We start from the raw sequence: 21,257 nt of genomic DNA on the forward strand, positions 1-21,257 counted from the left end.
CTTGTACCAGAAATGTACCAACATGTGTCACTACCTGTACCACAACTTGTACCAAAAATGTACCAACATGTGTCACTACCTGTACCACCAATTGTACCATAAATGTACCAACATGTGTCACTACCTGTACCATCACAGGTACCATAAATGTACCAACATGTGTCACTACCTGTACCACCAATTGTACCATAAATGTACCAACACGTGACACTACCTCCACCACCTCCTCTTGTACCACAAATGTACCAACCCATCGTCACTACCTGTACAATCATAGGTACCATAAATGTACCGGCACGTGTCAATACCTGCACCACCACTTGTACCAAAAATGTACCAATATGTGTCACTACCTGTACAATCAACTGTATCATAAATGTACCAACATGTGTCACAACCAGTACCATCACAGGTACCATAAATGTACCAATATGCGTCACTACCTGCACCACCAATTGTACCACAAATGTACCAACATATGTCACTAACTATACCACCACTTGTACCATAAATGTACCAATATGTGTCGCTACCTGTACTATCAACTGTACCATAAATGTACCAACATGTGTCATTATAAGTACCACCACTTGTACCATAAATGTACCAACATGTGTCACTACCTGTACCAGGACTTGTACCATGAATGTACCAACATGTGTCATTACCTGTACCATCACTTGTACCATAAATGAACTAACATCTGTCACTACCTATACCACCACTTGTACCATAAATGTACGAACATGTGTCACTACCTATACCATCACAGGTACCATAAATGTACCCTCATGTGTCACTACCTATACCATCACTTGTACCATAAATGTACCAACAACATGTGTCACTACCTGTACCATCACTTGTACCATAAATGAACCAACATCTGTCACTACCTATACCACCACTTGTACCATAAATGTACGAACATGTGTCACTACCTATACCATCACAGGTACCATAAATGTACCAATGTGTGTCACTACCTGTAACATCAACTGTACCATAAATGTACCAACATGTGTCATTACAAGTACCACCACTTGTACCATAAATTTACCAACATGTCACTACCTGTACCAGGACTTGAAACATGAATGTACCAACATGTGTCACTACCTGTACCACCACTTGTACCATAAATGTACCAACATGTGTCACTACCTGTACCAGGACTTGTACCATAAATGTACCAACATGTGTCATTACCTGTACCATCACAGGTACCAAAAAAGTACCAACATGTGTCACTACCTGTACCATCGCAGGTACCATAAATGAACCAACATCTGTCACTAACTATACCAACGCTTGAACCATAAATGTACCAACATGTGTCACTACCTGTACCACCACTTGTACCATAAATGTACGAACATGTGTCACTACCTATACCATCACAGGTACCATAAATGTACCAACATGTGTCACAATCAGTACCTATCAGTTGTACCATCATCAGTACCCATCAGTTGTACCTTCAACAGTACCCATCAGTTGTACCCTCGCAAGTACCCATCCGTTGTACAATCATCACTACCTATCAGTTGTACCGAGACCAGTATCCATCGGTTCTACCATCACCAGTACCCGTCAGTTCTACGAAGACCAGTACCCATCAGTTCTACGAAGACCGGTACCCATCAGTCGTACCACAGCCATTACCCATGTGTTTTACCTCTGCCAGTACTCATCAGTTGTACCAACAACAGTATCCATCAGTTGTACGAACACCAGTATCCATTAGTTGTACCATCATCAGTACCCATCAGTTGTACCAACACCAGTACCCGTTAGTTGTACCAACAACAGTATCTATCAGGTGTACCAACACCCGTACACATTAGTTGTACCATCACCAGTACCTATCAGTTGTACCAACACCCGTACCCATCAGTTGTACCACTGCTAGTACCCATCAGTTGTACCAACACCAGTACCCATCATTTGTACCACTGCTAGTACCCATCAGTTGTACCAACACCAGTACCCATCAGTTGTACCAACAACAGTATCCATCAGTTGTACGAACACCAGTACCCATTAGTTGTACCATCATCAGTACCCATCAGTTGTACCAACACCAGTACCCGTTAGTTGTACCAACAACAGTATCCATCAGTTGTACCAACACCAGTACCCATTAGTTGTACCATCATCAGTACCTATCAGTTGTACCAACACCCGTACCCATCAGTTGTACCACTGCTAGTACCCATCAGTTGTACCAACACCAGTACCCATCAGTTGTACCAACAACAGTATCCATCAGTTGTACGAACACCAGTACCCATTAGTTGTACCATCATCAGTACCCATCAGTTGTACCAACACCAGTACCCGTTAGTTGTACCAACAACAGTATCCATCAGTTGTACCAACACCAGTACCCATTTGTAGTGTACCATTAGTTGTACCATCATCAGTACCTATCAGTTGTACCAACACCCCCATTAGTTGTACCATACCCATCAGTTGTACCACTGCTTAGTACCATCATACCCATCAGTTGTACCAACACCAGTACCCATCAGTTGTACCAACAACAGTATCCATCAGTTGTACGAACATCAGTACCCATTAGTTGTATCATCATCAGTACCCATCAGTTGTACCAACACCAGTACCTATTAGTTGTACCATCATCAGTACCCATCAGTTGTAACAACACCCGTACCCGTTAGTTGTACCAACAACATCAGTTGTACCAACAGTATCCATCAGTTGTACGAACACCAGTACCCATTAGTTGTACCATCATCAGTACCCATCAGTTGTACGAACACCAGTACCCGTTAGTTGTACCATCATCAGTACCCATCAGTTGTACCAACACCAGTACCCGTTAGTTGTACCAACAGCAGTATCCATCAGTTGTACGAACACCAGTACCTATTAGTTGTACCATCATCAGTACCAATCAGTTGTACCAACACCAGTACCCGTTAGTTGTACCATCATCAGTACCCATCAGTTGTACCAACATCAGTACCCGTTAGTTGTACCAACAACAGTATTCATCAGTTGTACGAACACCAGTACCCATTAGGTGTACCATCATCAGTACCCATCAGTTGTACCAACACCCGTACCCGTTAGTTGTACCAACAACAGTATATATCAGTTGTACCAACACCAGTACCCATTAGTTGTACCATCATCAGTACCCATCAGTTGTACCACAACAGTACCCGTTAGTTGTACCAACAACAGTATCCATCAGTTGTACCAACAACAGTATCCATCAGTTGTACGAACACCAGTACCCATCAGTTGTTGTACCATCATCCGTTGTAGTACCCATCAGTTGTACGAACACATCCGTTAGTACCATCACCTGTACCCATCAGTTGTACCAACACCAGTACCCATTAGTTGAACCATCATCAGTACCCATCAGTTGTACCAACACCAGTACCCATCAGTTGTACCAACACCAGTACCCGTTAGTTGTACCATCACCTGTACCGATCAGTTGTACCATCACCAGTACTCATCAGTTGTACCTTTGCCTGTTCTGAAGGCGCGGCGTGTTGACTCAATGATGGGGTATGTGACATCTTGAAGTAGAGAAATGTGCGAGGAGATATGAATCGCTTTAATGTGTGTATGGCTTGAGGCAAAAAAGATTACTTGATAAATATCACAGGGTCTCTGAATAGGATGTTAACATAGGATCTTTACATAGCCGTTTATAAGGCGTCATCGCAACAGGAAAGAATGGCCCTTGATGACTAATTTTCTATCATTTTTCAACATTCGTTTATGGTGACCATGTACGTCACGTGTCAGTGTCAAATGTATAAAGATGTTCTGTTGACAATCTATGTCACGTGTCAGATGTATACAGATGTTCTGTTGACTATCTATGTCAGGTGTCAGATGTATACAGATGTTCTGTTGACTATCTATGTCACGTGTCAGATGTATACAGATGTTCTGTTGACTATCTATGTCACGTGTCAGATGTATACAGCTGTTCTGTTGACTATCTACGTCACATGTCTGATGTATACAGATGTTCTGTTGACTATCTATGTCAGGTGTCAGATGTATACAGCTGTTCTGTTGACTATCTATGTCACGTGTCAGATGTATACAGATGTTCTGTTGACTATCTATGTCACGTGTCAGATGTATACAGATGTTCTGTTGACTATCTATGTCACGTGTCAGATGTATACAGATGTTCTGTTGACTATCTATGTCACGTGTCAGATGTATACAGATGTTCTGTTGACTATCTATGTCACGTGTCAGATGTATACAGATGTTCTGTTGACTATCTATGTCACGTGTCAGATGTATACAGATGTTCTGTTGACTATCTATGTCACGTGTCAGATGTATACAGCTGTTCTGTTGACTATCTATGTCACGTGTCAGATGTATACAGATGTTCTGTTGACTATCTATGTCACGTTTCAGATGTATACAGATGTTCTGTTGACTATCTATGTCACGTGTCAGATGTATTCAGATGTTCTGTTGACTATCTATGTCACGTGTCAGATGTATACAGATGTTCTGTTGACTATCTATGTCACGTGTCAGATGTATACAGATGTCTTTCTAGTGACCATCTATGTCACATGTCAATAGTCGAAGCATGTCTGGATGGGGCATGATCCATAATGAAGCCTGTTGGTGACCACGGCCTACCAGTTTACTCATCTACTATAGTCGAAGCATGTCTGGATCGGGCATGATCCATAATGAAGCCTGTTGGTGACCACGGCCTACCAGTTAAATCATCTACTATAGTCGAAGCATGTCTGGATCGGGCATGATCCATAATGAAGCCTGTTGGTGACCACGGCCTACCAGTTTACTCATCTACTATAGTCGAAGCATGTCTGGATCGGGCATGACCCATAATGAAGCCTGTTGGTGACCACGGCCTACCAGTTTACTCATCTACTATAGTCGAAGCATGTCTGGATGGGGCATGATCCATAATGAAGCCTGTTGGTGACCACGGCCTACCAGTTTACTCATCTACTATAGTCGAAGCATGTCTGGATGGGGTTTAATCCACATATCTGAAAAGAAGTGGCGAAAACAGTGTCTTTTAAGTTGTTGGAATGCGGCTGACTGTTCTTGACCGCACGTGCACTATGCTTCGGTTCTGCATTCTTTTTGTATCGGCCTTTCTTTTTCACTGTACGAGGCAACAAATTAGATAGAGGGCAGGCGATACAGGAGACGTTCTTCCTGTAGTACCCGACAAATCTAAGAAGATGGCGCAGATTTTCAGGAATTTTTGATGTTGGCCAGTTCACAATCTTCTTCCTCTTGGCCGGTTCGGTCTGTATTCCATCAGCAGCGACAATGTGACCAACAAACTTGGCCTGTTCCTGAAAGTAATCTTGGAAGCTAACTTCAACCCACTCTCCCTGTTTCTTTGAAAAATGCTCTCCAAGCGAGACAGATGCTCCTCAAACGTATCAGAAAATGCGATAAGGTCGTCCAGATATGTCATACAGATTTCCAGGTGAAGTTCTGTCGTTGGTACATAGCTTTGGATCATTTACAAGTCGGTACGGCAAATGATTAAGGTTATATAACCCCATTGGGCCAACTCTGAATTCTGTTCTTGTCTTGTGGTTTCCTCGACGTCAATCTGATGGCATACGAACTTCATATCCAACACGGTGAAGTATTTAGAACGTGCAAGTCCGTCAAAGATTTCTTCAACGTGAGGCAAAGCACAAGCATTTTTAATATTCCGTCGATTTACAGCTCTAAAGTCCACGCACATCCTTGAGGAACCATTCTTCTTGCGGACAAGAACAGCATTTAAAGCCCAGGGACTGTAAGAGCGTCTTTACCTACTGGCGGACCTGCTGCACAACCGGAATCCTTAGATTCATTGGACTGAGGGCTGGCCACTGCTCCCTGATAGTCCTGATTACAAACCATAGCTGTTACCCATTGACGTAACTCATCTTCAGTTTAACATTTAGGTTTAATACCTAACTTTCAAGAAAGGCAGCCAACTCTTCTGGAGAAGGTTTAAGAATGACTATATGAACACATGTATGCACAATCATATTTAACAAGTAAAGACGTTGCGTTCTAAACAAGTAATATTTCCTGAATATGGGAGATTGCATTGATGGGAGATGGGTTGCATAAATGGGAGATGGGTTGCATAAATGGGAGATGGGTTGCATTGATAGGAGATGGGTTGCATTGATGGGAGATAGATTACATGAACGGGATATGGGTTGCATAAATGGGAGATGGGTTGCATTGATGGGAGATGGGTTGCATTGATGGGAGATGGATTCCATGAATGCGAGATGGGTTGCATAAATGGGAGATGGTTGCATTGGTGGGAGATGGGTTGCATGAGAGATGGGTTGCATAAATGGGAGATGGGTTGCATAAATGGGAAATGGGTTGCATAAATGGGAGATGGGTTCCATTAATGGGAGATGGGTTGTATTCATGGGAGATGAATACATGTATGCAGGTAACTAAACTTGATATGTAGTTACATAGAAAATGTTGAAGGTTTCATTTAAAGATTAGAAACTATCGTGGTGCTATGATAACTGAGTTAGTAACCTAATACCGAACGTACCAGAATACCTAGACCTTAATGACAAATAATTCCAACCAGTGGCACACAAGAACAACGGCAGATAGGACATGTGCCCGAAGTGGTGCAGTGCTCACCCAGTACTTACATGATTTAAGCTTAAGTAGGGTTTAACTAAACATACTAACTAATTAGCTGGACAACATATGCAATCTAATTTTCAGATAGAATAAGACAACACTTGTAACTCGCCAGTATATCCTTTTTACGGTATATGGCAAATTACAGCTCACCCATATACACTTTTACCGCATATCCAAGGACTGATTAAGTAACTAACTTAACTAAACAGCTCACTGATCTAAACTAACTAACTTGCTAGTTAACATACTAACAAACTAATTAACTAAACTCAGCTAATCACACTTGCCAAGATGTAGCATATCTAATTACAAACTGGCACAGTGTTCAATACTGATAACACATATATACTGATGTAGCACAGTCTTCCTTACTGATAACACATTTATATGACACAGACTTCCATACTGATAACACATATATACTGATGTAGCACAGTCTGCCATACTGATAACACATTTATATGGCACAGTCTTCCATACTGATAACACATTTATATGACACAGGCTTCCATACTGATAACACATTCATACTGATGTAGCACAGTCTTCCATACTGATAACACATTTATATGGCACAGTCTTCCATACTGATAACATATTTATATGACACAGTCTTCCATACTGATAACACATTTATATGACACAGGCTTCCATACTGATAACACATTCATGCTGATGTAGCACAGTCTTTCATACTGATAACACATTTATATGGCACAGTCTCCCATACTGATAACACATATATACTAATGAAGCACAGTCTTCCATACTGATAACACATTTATATGACACAGACTTCCATACTGATAACACATATATACCGGAGAAGCCCTATCATGGGTTCAGTCCTATGTGTTAAACAGATCACAGAGTGTGGCAATAAGATCTACAGTGTCTGAGTGTGCGGATATTCATTTCGGTGTACCACAGGGCTCCGTTTTGGGGCCTGTTTTGTACTGTCTATATTCAAAGCCGATAGGCAACATCTGCCAACAACATGATCTCTCCTATATGGTTTACGCGGATGATCAGCAGATGTCCAGAGTTGTTCAACCTTGGATTTCTTGGACGCCAATTTCGAAAGCATTGGAGGCCTGTGTGTCAGATGTCATCGACTGGACAAGCAACAATATGCTTAAAGTCAATCAGGAAAAAACTGAATTTATTATTTTCAGTTCTAAGAACCCTAAAGTTGACACCAGTGATATGCAAGTACAAGTTGGAGACAGCTCTGTTAAATCAGCTGTTTCTGTGAAGAACCTTGGTGTTCACTTCGACCACAAACTGACAATGGAGAGACAAGTGAATGCCATCGCCAAGGCATTCTACTTCCAGATCAGAAGTATTTCAGCCATACGCCGATACGTCACAGAAGACTGTTGTAAGACTCTAGAACATGCTTTAGTGACATCTAGACTGGATTATGGAAATGGTCTTCTCTGTGGACTACCTGAAACCCTCACCAGTCGTCTACAGAAGGTGCAGAACTGTGCGTCTAGACTCATTACCAAGACTAGCCGACGTGAGGAGATTACGCCTGTGAGAGAGAAGTTACACTGGCTTCCAGTCAGACAGAGATGCCAGTATAAGATCTTGATGTACGCTTATAAATGTATCCACGGTTTGGCCCCATACTATCTTCAGGAACTTGTTGTGCCATATCATCCAACCAGGTCACTCAGATCAGAATCTGAATCCCGTCTCTGTCAACCAAAGACACGTACAGTAACGTATGGTCACAGATGTTTTGACAGCATTTCAGCTAATCTTTGGAACAGTTTACCAATTAGCCTAAGAAATTCATCCTCACTGGACATTTTAAAGAAACCTCTTAAAACTCATTTTTTTAAAGCTGCTTATTCCATATAATGTATCACTGGTTTTATCACTGTGTAGAATGTTACTCCTTGTATGTGTTTTACCATGTGTTAGATGTTTCATCTTTTAGCATCACTTGTATACCACCTGTATATCACATAGAGTATTTTATATGTTAAGCGCCTTAGAGTGTTTTTTAAAAAAGCAAATAAGGCTCTATACAAATCTTGTGTATTATTATTATTATTATGTTTTACAGATTAAAGAAAGTATGCAGCAGAGAGGGTTCGGGTGATCCTGGCACAGTCAGGCTGGTAAGGCTCATCATCAGCTCAGGGCCCTTGCCCCCTCTACACGCAGCCCAGACAGCGAATGAGACTTCTCCCAGGAAACGCTGCCTAGTCGAACCCACCAAGAACTTTCCGGAGAATATGAAGGCTCCACAACACTGCAGCCTTCTGCATTACCCAGAGTGTCAGAAGAGCTGTACTCCCGGTGGAGAACCCGGGCACTCTCCTGATCTGCGCCAAGAGATCAGGAGGTACCAAACCAAGGGCACCGAGAACAATGGGGAGCCTGACGACAGTGTACTTGGGATGCAAGCGAGACATTTCAAAGGCGAGGTCCGCATATTTATCATGCTTTTCCTTAATCTTGCCAATCACATTGCTGTCAAAAGGGACAGAAAATTCTATGATATAAATAAATTCATTGGCTTTATCAAAAAGGACAAGATCAGGTTTGTTGGCTGGAATTCTTCTGAGGCTGTATATGGGCCTATTCCACAGAAGTTTGAAAGCATCATTTTCCATGACGCCCTGGACATGTTCAGGGTCGTACCCTGGATGGACCTCGGAGTCAAAGCCACAGGCATGTCGGAGACGGTAGTAAATAAGATATGCTGTTTGTGCCAAGGTAAGGCATCCACTGACAAGGTGTTGGACGGTCTCCGTGAATTCATTGCAAAGTCGACATTTCATATTGATATTTTCTTTAAGAATCACATTTAGGCGACTGCGAGTGGGAAGTGACTGGTCCTGAGCAGCAAAAAGGAAGCCCTCAGTTTCACATTTTAGACCAGCCGACTTCATCCAGGCGAAGGAGTCGGTGGGATTGCTATTCTGTTCAACACACTGCATGTACACACGATGCAATGGCTTCTCAGAAAGCTTCTCCACAAAAGACCGACTCTGGGCAGACTTGGTGAAGGACTTCACCTGGTTTACTCCCATCGCTGTACCGTCGAGCAGTACATCGCCATCAACAAAATCAACCTCAAATTTCAGATTCTGTCCAACAACCTTGGCACGCTTAAAATAGCTGTGGAATTCCTTGCTTTCATCATGAGTCTTCACATGCATCACCAGAGGATCATCTGATATTATTATTATTATGTAGCACAGTCTCCCATACTGATAACACATATATACTGATGTAACACAGACTTCCATACTGATAACACATATATACTGATGTAGCACAGTCTTCCATACTGATAACACATATATACTGATGTAGCACAGTCTTCCATACTGATAACACATATATACTGATGTAGCACAGTCTTCCATACTGATAACACATTTATATGGCACAGTCTCTCATACTGATAACACATATATACTGATGTAACACAGTCTTCCATACTGATAACACATATATACTGATGTAGCACAGTCTCCCATACTGATAACACATATATACTGATGTAGCCCAGTCTTCCATACTGATAACACATATATACTGATGTAACACAGTCTTCCATACTGATAACACATATATACTGATGTAACACAGTCTTCCATACTGATAACACATTCATACAGATGTAGCCCAGTCTTCCATACTGATAACACATATATACTGATGTAGCACAGTCTTCCATACTGATAACACATTTATATGGCACAGTCTCCCATACTGATAACACATATATACTGATGTAACACAGTCTTCCATACTGATAACACATATATACTGATGTAACACAGACTTCCATACTGATAACACATATATACTGATGTAGCACAGTCTTCCATACTGATAACACATTCATACTGATGTAGCACAGTCTTCTAAACTGATGACTCATTTATATGGCACAGTCTCTCATACTGATAACACATATATACTGATGTAGCACAGTCTTCCATACTGATTACACATATATACTGATGTAGCACAGTCTCCCATACTGATAACACATTTATATGGGACAGTCTCCCATACTGATAACACATATATACTGATGTAACACAGATTTCCATACTGATAACACATTTATATGGCACAGTCTCCCATACTGATAACACACATATACTGATGTAACACAGTCTTCCATACTGATAACACATATATACTGATGTAACACAGACTTCCATACTGATAACACATATATACTGATGTAACACAGACTTCCATACTGATAACACATATATACTGATGTAGCACAGTCTTCCATACTGATAACACATATATACTGATGTAACACAGACTTCCATACTGATAACACATATATACTGATGTAGCACAGTCTTCTAAGCTGATGACACATTTATATGGCACAGTCTCCCATACTGATGACACATATATACTGATGTAGCACAGTCTTCCATACTGATAACACATATATACTGATGTAACACAGACTTCCATACTGATAACACATATATACTGATGTAGCACAGTCTTCCATACTGATAACACATTCATACTGGTGTAGCACAGTCTTCTAAACTGATGACACATTTATATGGCACAGTCTCTCATACTGATAACACATATATACTGATGTAGCACAGTCTCCCATACTGATAACACATTTATATGTCTCCCATACTGATAACACATATATACTGATGTAACACAGACTTCCATACTGATAACACATTTATATGGCACAGTCTCCCATACTGATAACACACATATACTGATGTAACACAGTCTTCCATACTAATAACACATATATTGATGTAGCACAGTCTTCCATACTGATAACACATATATAATGATGTAACACAGACTTCCATACTGATAACACATTTATACAATGTAACACAGTATATACTGATGTAGCCCAGTCTTCCATACTGATAACTCATATATACTTATGTAACACAGACTTCCATACTGATAACACATATATACTGATGTAGCACAGTCTTCTATAGTGATAACACATTTATATGGCACTATCTCCCATATTGATAACACATTTATACTGATGTAACACAGTCTTCCATATAACACATATATACCGATGTAACACAGTCTTCCTTACTGATAACACATATATACTGATGTAGCCCAGTCTTCCATACTGATAACGCATATATACTGATGTAACACAGTCTTCCATACTGATAACACATATATACTGATGTAGCCCAGTCTTCCTTACTGAATACACATATATACTGATGTAACACAGTCTTCCATACTGATAACACATTTATATGGCACAGTCTCCCATACTGATAACACATATATACTGATGTAACACAGTCTTCCATACTGATAACACATATATACTGATGTAGCCCAGTCTTCCATACTGATAACACATATATACTGATGTAACACAGTCTTCCTTACTGATAACACATATATACTGATGTAGCCCAGTCTTCTAAACTGATGACACATGTATATGGCACACACATATATACTGATGTAGCACAGTCTTCCAAACTGATGACACATATATACTGATGTAGAGTCTCCATACTGATAACACATATATACTGATGTAGCACAGTCTTTCATACTAACACATATATACCGATGTAACACAAAAACAAATCTGTGACACTACACAGATGATATCAGAAATGGTACCATAATATAGTTCATACATACCCCATGCATCAGATGGAAAGGAGGATCCAACAGTCTGTATACACAGTTATCACATAGTCATAAAAGTTTGTATACACAGTTATCACATAGTCATAAAAGTCTGTATACACAGTTATCACATAGTCATAAAAGTCGGTATACACAGTTATCACATCGTCATAAAAGTCTGTATACACAGTTATCACATAGTCATAAAAGTCGTATACACAGTTATCACATAGTCATAAAAGTCTTTATACATAGTTATCACATAGTCATAACAGTCTGTATACACAGTTATCACATAGTCATAAAAGACTGTATACACAGTTATCACATAGTCATAAAAGACTGTATACACAGTTATCACATAGTCATAAAAGTCTGTATACATAGTTATCACATAGTCATAAAAGTCTGCGTACATAGTTATCACATAGTCATAACAGTCTGTATACAGAGTTATCACATAGTCATAAAAGTCTGTATACATAGTTATCACATAGTCATAACGGTCGGTATACAAAGTTATCACATGGTCATAAATGTCTATTTACATAGTTATCACTTAGTCATAAAAGCCACACTAGAGGGAACTGTCAGTGGGCTACTATAGGCTATCACAGTTACCTAAAGCATGGTGAGACGATCACGATCCAACGGAGGGTGAGGTTATTCCAGCGATGCCCTCATACTAGTCCGAAATCCCATCCCAATGGGGATGCCATTGTAATAGAGGTAGACGTCGGCGGTAGATAATGAGGAGGAACATTTGTGTAGGGTCGACAGGGATTTATGTCGGGACTGGTGGTGTAGGATATGGACATCCCCAGTTGGCTCTCGGTCAATATACATGAACACTAAAAAAAACGTCCTGAATGATATAATATATATCACTTAATACATGACTCTCATATATGCAATATATATCATGTTACACATCCAATCACGTTAATATACAGTTACCATAGTGGCCATGCCACTATACTATTAACACTTATCTAGTAAATGTCAATCAAAGATAATACATGTATACTATTATTACTCACATATATGACAACTATAGTTACTAATATTTATAATCATATTAAAAAAATAATACCTCACATCGTTTCAGGGACGCAGTCAGAATACGCCAACAGCTAATATTAGCATCTTATCTCAGTGAACATAATGAATAAAATATTGCCTTAGTATACTGCTAGTATATACATATACTAGGCACATAAAGAAACTGTGCATTGTCCAAAAATTTCCCAGTTGATTAATACGATAACAATGTCAAAGGTACTGTAATGGAGGGGTCATGAGATCATAACAAGTCGGGAGAATTTCAATTGAAAAGTCAATCACAATGAAGTCACGAGTCCACAAGCGGGACAGGGGTCAAACGACCATGTCACAAGCTCAATAACGGGTATGTCCACCATCGGCATTGAGAACAGCAGTGCATCGACGACGCATAGAGCCTATCAAACGTGCAAGGAAGGCTTATGGGGTGTCACGCCAGATTCTCTCAAGTTCTGTTGCAAGATCAAGGACGTTATTTGGCGGATGAGGAAGACGGCGTAGACGTCGATCCATCTCTTCCCAAACATGTTCTATCGGGGAGAGATCCGGTGAATTTGCAGGCCATGGCACTAAGTCAACGTTGTGGTGTTGCAAGAAATCCATAGCAACCCTTGCCGTATGAGGGCGGGCATTGACCTGTTGGAATGTTAACCCAGGGCCATGACGTTGCAGAAAGGGAATCGCCACAGGTCGAAGAATCTGATCCCTGTAGCCCACACCAGTTAAGTCGCCCTGAACAATCACCAAAGGAGTTCTTTGGCGTGCTGTTATTCCACCCCAAATCATCACGGAACCACCACCAAAGCGATTCCTCTCCAAGACACAGGCCTGTGCATAACGTTCTCCCATGCGTCTATAGGCACGTTGACGTCCATCACTATGGGAAATGTTAAACCTGGACTCATCTGTAAAAACAACATTTCTCCACCAAAACAAAGGTCTGCGGACATGATGTCGGCACTACATTCGGCCAGCTTGTCGATGACGTGGTGTCAGGATAGGCCGTATGGCGGGACGTCGTGGTCTGATCCCGTGATGACGTAAACGTTGTCGAACTGTGTTGGGGTGGATACGGCGAAGTCCTGGGATAGTCCGGGCAGTCATCACTGCAGTCTGAAACCTGTGGCGAAGATGGGTCACCCTTATCCACCTGTCCTGTCTTGGCGTTGTTACACGTGGGCATCCAGAACGTGGCCGATCGATGACCCTATTTGTGTTCTGGTAGCGTCTCACCAGTGCAGAAATGGTGTTCCGGTGGCAGTGGAAATGTGCAGCCACTTGTCGTTGAGACATTCCCCCACGGACCATCCCAATGGCCTCATGACGTTGTGCAGACGTGAGCCTTGGCATGCTATGCGTTTCAATAGCCATTTAATTTTTTGAACGGGCAGGGGTTGAGCTTTCCTAAGTGACAGTATTGTGTGGCATTCATTTGCTGTGTTTCTCTTTCCCGGACAGCACGTGCAACAACGTCTTGCACGTCTCAAGGACGAAACCACTGACATCACGGAACGTGGCACGTGCATGCATGTTGGATACATATTACTTATCTCTGAGTTGAAATCCTTATGTGTCTACACAGGTTTGATAAATTTAGATTTTAAATTTTGGTATGCACAGTTTCTTTATGTGCCTAGTATATATACATCATAAAATGGCTAGGACTACAAATAAATATACTCTTATCGACTAGGTACACAGTACCAGACACAACTAGGATAACCATGATTAACAAATTATATAAAGATATGAGGTATACCGATATCATGTATATTCAATGACAAACATAATATTTACTAGTTATGTCGTACAGGTAATTACTGACCTTACTGATCCTATTATACACATGCATATATTGACTACACCTTGTAATAAACATGCATGGTGCACATTGCTGTATCACGCCAGTCATAAAAGAGCTAATACACAGAGGATACTAAACGACCTTTCGTGCAATACACAGGAGTATCTTCCCCGGGCGAGTAATAAATGATCCATATACATGCTACGTATACATGATACAACCGACAGTATCATGGTGGTATGAAATACCATACAGCACAAATATACTCATACCAGAATACTAATGTACTGTAATAATACTAACTTTTTCAGGATTCACTACTGAGCCTGTTAGTCAACACAGACGAACACCTTCAGGATCCGCTATGAAGTCTGCCTTAATTGTGCTGTTGTTGATGGCTATCCTGGTGTCACAGACAGCAACAACGGGTGAGTGAAGTGAGGGACAGGCTTATAATGCCATTGGTAGGTGTCCTTATACTGACAGGGAGGGTGAGTGAAGTGAGGGACAGGCTTATATTGCCATTGGTAGGTGTCCTTATACTGACGGGGAGGGTGAGTGAAGTGAGGGACAGGCTTATATTGCCATTGGTAGGTGTCCTTATACTGACAGGGAGGGGATATATCATTATCAGGTCCCGACCGACGGGAGGGTGAAGGACAGGTATTGCCACAGAACTTATAACGGACGGAGTGGAAGGAAGACGAACGAACACAAGGAAGAGGCGGAGGAAGACACGAACCCGGAAGGAAGATACGAACCGGAAGAAGCGGAGGTGAGACACACCCCGACCAACTGACGGAAGGAACAGGGCCCAGACATGGAGAACCCGACCCCAGGCGACCAGACAACGGACCGAACGGACCAGACCAGACACCATGAATCCAAACGACCAAGACTCCATTCCAGCCACTCCGACATTGATCCACACGAACGGATCCCATGAACCGAACGGCACAGGCGAAGAGGCATGAAGATCCATGAATGCGGACCCAGACAGATCCACGAACTGCACACGAACAACCCGGGTAGAGGCACGAACTGCAGATGGTTGATTCATGACCAGAAATGAACCAGACACGAACCGGAGGCGGATCCATGAACTGAAGAGACGGATACACGAACCGAGGATCAACCGAAACGGATCCACGAACCGGAGGCATGACGGATCCATGAACCGAGGAAGAACGACGCGGATCCACGAACTGGATACGAACGGGAAGATGACACGGATATGGAACGGATCCATGGAAGGACACGAACCGGGACACACGAACCAGAAGAAAGGAAGAAGGACACGAAGACACATGAACCGGGAAGACACGAAGAGGCACGATCCACGAAGAAGAGGACACGAACATGAACTGCGGAGGCACGAACCCGACCAAGGACACAACTGGAGACGGACACGAAGACACACGAACCGGTAGACAGGCACGAACGGAAGAGGACACACGAACCCAAGGACAGACAAGAACGGACACACGAAGGTGATCCCATGAACAGGCGGACACACGAACCGGCGGATCCCGCGGAACGGAGATCCACGAACTGGAGGCACGAACCGGAGGATCCCATGAACCGGAGGCATGACACACGAGACACGAACCGAGAAGTGACCCAAGGATAACCGGAAAAGAAGACACACGAACAGATCCATGAACCAGACAGGAAAGGACCACACGGATCCATGACCGGTAGACAGAGGCACGAACCGGTAGATGGATAACCGGGTAGAAGAGGTGGAGGAAGAGGACCCAGCACAGAACTGCAGAAGCGGATCCATGAACACAAAGAGGCGGATCCATGAATGGTGAAAGAGGTGGATACATGAACGGAAGAAAAGGATCCATGAACTGCAGATGGAAGACATGGATGGCATGAACTGAGTAGACAGGAAAAGGATTCATGAACGGAGGGATGGTAGTGAAAGAAAAGGATACGGGAGGATGGTGGAAAAGGAGGAACTGGAGATGGATTCATGAACTGGATGGTAGTGAAAGAGGATAAAGACAAAAGGAACGGAGTAGATGGTAGTAGTGCGGATTCATGAACTGAGTAGGATGGTGAAAGAGGTGTTGATACATGAACTGGAGTAGATGGTAGTAAAGAAGTAAAGATTCATGAACTGTAGATAAAGATTCATGAACTGGGTAGATGGTGGAAGAGGTGGATACATGAACTGGGAAGATGATGTATTAAAGAGGTAAAGATATATGAACGGGGAAGATGGTGGAAGAGGTGCGATCTGGCGGAATCAGATGGTGGGATATGAACTGGGTGGATGGTATTAAAGAGGTGCCGGATCCATGAACTGGCAGACGGTGCAACAAAGAAGTGTTGATACGAACCGGGAAGATGATGCACAAAGAGGTGCTGGCATGAACTGGAAGAAGAACCGGGAAGAAGATAAGACGGATCCACGAACCGGGAAGACACGAACCGGAAGATGGATACACGAACGCGCTGATCCACGAACCCGGAAGACACGAACCGGCAGACGACGAAGACGACACGAACTGGACACGAAGATCCAGGAACGGATCCGGCGAACCGGACCGCGAAGAGGACATACGAACCGGAAGAAGATTCATGAACGGAAGAGGTGCGGATCTCATGAACGGATACGAAGAAGAAGCGGATCCATGAACCGAGTAGGAAGAGGTGCGGATACGAACGGAAGATGGTAAAGAAGGATACACGAACCCGGTAGAAGAGGCATTATATGAACCAGACGACACACGAACCGGAACGGATCCATGAACCGGAGCAGACATACGAACCGGAAGAAGAATATGGAAGAGGCGGATACACGAACGGAAGAAGGCGGATCCATGAACTGGCAGATGCGGACCCACCGGTAGCGATCCAGAACACACGAACCCGGTACGGATACGAACCGGTGGAACACGAACCCGGTAGACGGACCACGAAGAAGAGGTCACGAACGGTAGACGGTGAGGTGCTGGATACGAACCGGAAAGACGCAGGAAGAAGGATCCATGAACCGGAGGAAAGAGACGGATACGAACCGGAAAGACGGTGCGGATCCACGAACCGACACGAACCGAAGAATACGAACCGGATCCACGAACACGACCACGAACGACACGAACCGGATCCACGAACGGCGAACGACACGAACCGGAAGACGACGGACACGAACCGGAAGATCCACGAACGGATACGACGGATCCATGAACTGGCACATGACACACACGAACTGAATACGAAGACGGATCCATGAACGAAGAAGGACACACGACACGAACCGGATCCATGAACCGGACCAGAAGACGGATACGAATCCACATAACCGAACACACACGAAGGACACACGGATACACGAACCGGAAGACACGACACGAACACACGAAGAGGAAGACGACACACGAAAGGATAATACGACCCGGAAGACGGTACACACGAGGCGGACACGAAGGATACACGAACTGGACAGGAAGAGGATGGACACACGGATCCATGAACCGGCAGACGGATCCATGAACTGATCCATGAACCGGACACGAACCGGAGGATCCCAGGAACGGAGATCCCACGAACCGGGTAGAGGCGGACACATGAGAAGAAGGATCCCACGAACCGGAGGCACGAAGAAGAAGGACACACGAACTGCACGACACACGGGAAGAAGACATGAACCAAGGAAGGATAACCGGACAGCACGAACGGCACGAACAACCAAGGAAAAGGATTCATGAACTGGTGGACAGAGGATCCATGAACTGGAAGAGGCACACACGACCCGAGGAAGAAGATTCATGAACTGAGTAGAAGAGGACATGAAAAGACCATGAACCCAAGATGGTATAAACATTCATGAACTGGTAGAAGAAAAGAGAAGGAACTGGGTAGAAAAGAGGACAGCATGAACAGATGGTAAAGAAAAAGATTCATGAACTGGGTAGAAAGAGGTAAAGATTCATGTAATGGATGGTAGAAAGAGGTGGATCCATGAACTGGGTAGATGGTGGAAGAGGAACATAATGGTAGATGGAAGGACATGAAAGGATGGAAGAAAGATTCATGAACTGAGATGGTAGTGAAGAGAAAAAGATACATGAACAGGGAAGATGGTGAAAGAGGAAAAGATACATGAATCTGGGAAGAGGTAAAGGATACACATGAACTGGGTAGATGAAAAGGATATATGAATCCGGGTAGAGGTGGATACAACTGGGTAGAAAAAGACAGCCACACGAACCGGTGACGGTGAAAATACGGATCCGAACCGGTGACGCATTGATCCAGCGAACCGGTGACGGAATAACACGAACCGGATCCACGAACCGGAATACGAACGACGAAATACGATCCACGACACGAACCGGAAATAGCGTCGGATCCACGAACGGATCCACGAAGACGAAGACGACACACGAAAAGATACGACGAAGAAGACACGAACCGAACAACGGACACGAAGACGAAGACGAACCAACGGAAGAACGACCGAAGACGGACACGAACGACACGAACGAAATATCACGAACCGGAATACTGACACGAAGAATACACGAAGAAATACGGATCCATGAACTGGTAGAAGATCCACGACACGACCGAAGATCACGAACCGGATCCACGACGGAAAAGAGGTACACGAACCGGAAGATCCACGAACCGAAGACGGAATACGAAAAGACGAAAATACGGGAATACGAACGACACGAAAATACACGAACTGACGGAAAGACGTTGACACGGCAACGGATCCACGAACCGGTGACGATCCATGAACTGACACGAAATACGGATCCATGAGACGACACGAGGAAAGAACGGATCCACGAAGATCCACGAACGACGAAGAAGGAAGACATGAAATAACACACACGATCCAGGACAAAGGATCCACGAATGGACACGAACCGGAAATACGGAAGGATCTGAACCGGCGACGGAACGGAGGAAGGATCCAAGGACACACGTGAACCCCAGGCACACACGAGATAAACGAATGGACACACGGATGAAGAGGAAGACACATGAATGGAACAAAGACAGGAAAGATACATGAACGGAAGGAATAATCCAAGGATGAACTGAGGAAAGAGATGATGAAGGAAAGATGGAAGATGAAGGAAAGACCAAGGAAAGGAATGAAGGAAAGATGGAATGAAGAGAAGAAGATGAAAAGGAAAAGAGGAAGACATGAACAGATAAATGGACATGAACGGAAAGGAAGAGGAAGGATACATGGAAGAAGGAAGGAAGATTCATGGAATGGAAAGATGGAAGATCTGAACGGAGGAAGACATGAACGGAGGAAGAAAGACTATGAACTGGTAGATGAAGAGGAAGATGAAGAAAAGGAAATGAACGGAAGATGAAAGGATACATGAAGGACCGGAATGGATGAAAAGAATAAATGGAAAGGACATGGAAGGAGGAAGAAATATGGATGGAATGGATGAAGGAAGAGGAATGAAGGAAGAAGGATGAAGAGGTGGATGGATGAAGAGGGTGGCATGGAAGGAAGAGGTGGACATGGAAGGAAGAAAGAATGGAGATGAAAGATTCATGAATGGATGGAATGGATGGAAGACATGAATGGATTCATGGAAGAAAAGAAGGAATCGGGTAGACGGTGAAAGAGGCCGACACGAACCGGCAGACGGCAGCAAAGATACACATACGATCCGGGTGACGGTGAAAAGACACGAACCGAAGAAGCACAGACCGGACACGAACGACGGATACACGGAAAAGATGGCTGGATACACGAAGATCCACGAACCGGAAAAGACGGTACGGATCCACGAACACACGAACCGGATCCGTGAACTGAAAGACGACACGAACCGGAATGGCGATCCATGAACCGGATCCCATGAAGAGGAAGAAGGATACACGAAGATAAATGAACTGGTAGAAAAATATGGAAGAGCGGAAAAAGAGGATACGAACCGGTAGATGAAGAAGAGTAAAAAGATACACGAAAGATGGAAGAGGTGGCATGAACGACACGAACCGAACCCGGGAAGACACGACACGAAGACACGAAGACGGTACG

General features: G+C 43.3%; 1 long non-coding RNA gene across 1 annotated transcript in view; it reads left to right on the top strand.

Annotated features, from left to right (window-relative positions):
* Positions 1-21,257, top strand: part of LOC124267047 — a 45,807-nt gene that overhangs the window by 11,721 nt on the left and 12,829 nt on the right. Inside the window, exon 2 of the long non-coding RNA XR_006895930.1 lies at positions 15,532-15,648. This is a non-coding gene — a long non-coding RNA (uncharacterized LOC124267047). The remainder of the gene's footprint in view (positions 1-15,531; positions 15,649-21,257) is intronic.

The sequence above is a fragment of the Haliotis rubra genome, unplaced genomic scaffold (genome assembly GCF_003918875.1).
Source record: "Haliotis rubra isolate DU_JTF1 unplaced genomic scaffold, ASM391887v1 Scf1298, whole genome shotgun sequence".
NCBI classification, from domain to species: domain Eukaryota; kingdom Metazoa; phylum Mollusca; class Gastropoda; order Lepetellida; family Haliotidae; genus Haliotis; species Haliotis rubra.